Below are 506 nucleotides of genomic sequence, written 5' to 3' on the forward strand. Positions count from 1 at the left end.
CATCTTTGGCGATCTTAAGGAAGGATATCGTATCCCTTTCCAGACTCCTCCCTTAAACGTCAATACCAAGGGAACTATCAGCCAAATACAAGGATCCTGTGCTGAGGGATACTCTTCGATCGATGGTGGAACAAATGTGGGACAAGAGAGCGATAGAATTGGTACGGGATCAACACTCCCCGGGTTTTACAATCGCCTTTTTCTGGTGGCGAAAGCCTCGGGAGGCTGGAGACCGTACTGGACGTCAGCTCTCTGAACAAATTTGTTCAGAAAGGAGAAGTTCTCCATGGAGACTTCTGCTTCAGTCATGGCGTCCATTACGTCAGGGAGATTGGATGGTGGTCTTTAGATCTCCAGACGCCTACTTTCACGTCCCGATCCACCCTTCATCGAAGAAGTACCTCCGTTTCATGACGGTGGGGGAAGGATCTTTCAGTTCAGAGCCTTGTGTTTCGGCCTGTCCACAGCTCCTCAGGTCTTCACAAGCCTGATGAAGAATGTGGCGA

The sequence above is a fragment of the Macrobrachium nipponense genome, chromosome 47, assembly GCF_015104395.2.
Source record: "Macrobrachium nipponense isolate FS-2020 chromosome 47, ASM1510439v2, whole genome shotgun sequence".
NCBI lineage: Eukaryota > Metazoa > Arthropoda > Malacostraca > Decapoda > Palaemonidae > Macrobrachium > Macrobrachium nipponense.